Raw genomic sequence first — 685 nt, forward strand, 5'->3', positions numbered from 1 at the left:
TACAGGAGGGCAAACTGCCCCAGGTAACTTATACCTGATACACAGATGGCAGCTCCTTTTTATGTGACGGGACCCGTAAAGCAGGCTATGGCATAGTGTCAGATACTGGGGTGGTAGAGGCACAAGCACTCCCTGCCCTTACCACTAGTCAGCAGGTTGAGTTAATAGCCCTTACCCGTGCCTTCCAGTTAGCAAAGAGAATGTTTTTTAAATGTTTACACAGACTCCAAATAAATGCCTTTCATATCCGCCTGTCTTACGCAGCTATCTCGAAAGAGTGTGGGCTTCTTACAATGAAAGGAGGATGCATAACTAACTCAGGTTACATTATGGACTTGTTAAAAGACTCCCATCTCCTGCAAGGCTATAGGAATTATTCACTGTCAGGCTCATTAGACTGACAACTCCATTATTTTCAAAGGAAATCACTGGATTGACCAAGCAGCTAGAACAGCAGCATTCCAGAAACCAAACCTACCTCAACCACCTCAAGGGGTCTACACAGTACAGCCCGTGTTCTTGCAGACACCCCCTGACACACAGCAAATTTTGTCCTATCTACATCAGCTCTTTCATCCTAATAGCAAAGCTCTCTTACATTTTGTCAAGGCTCACCTCCAACTCACCCCTGAGGACTTAGAGTTCTTTAAAACTATCACTGCTTCTCGTAAAATTTGTCAAAACT

This window comes from Myodes glareolus, chromosome 3 (assembly GCF_982192425.1).
Source record: "Myodes glareolus chromosome 3, mMyoGla1.1, whole genome shotgun sequence".
Lineage (NCBI taxonomy): Eukaryota > Metazoa > Chordata > Mammalia > Rodentia > Cricetidae > Myodes > Myodes glareolus.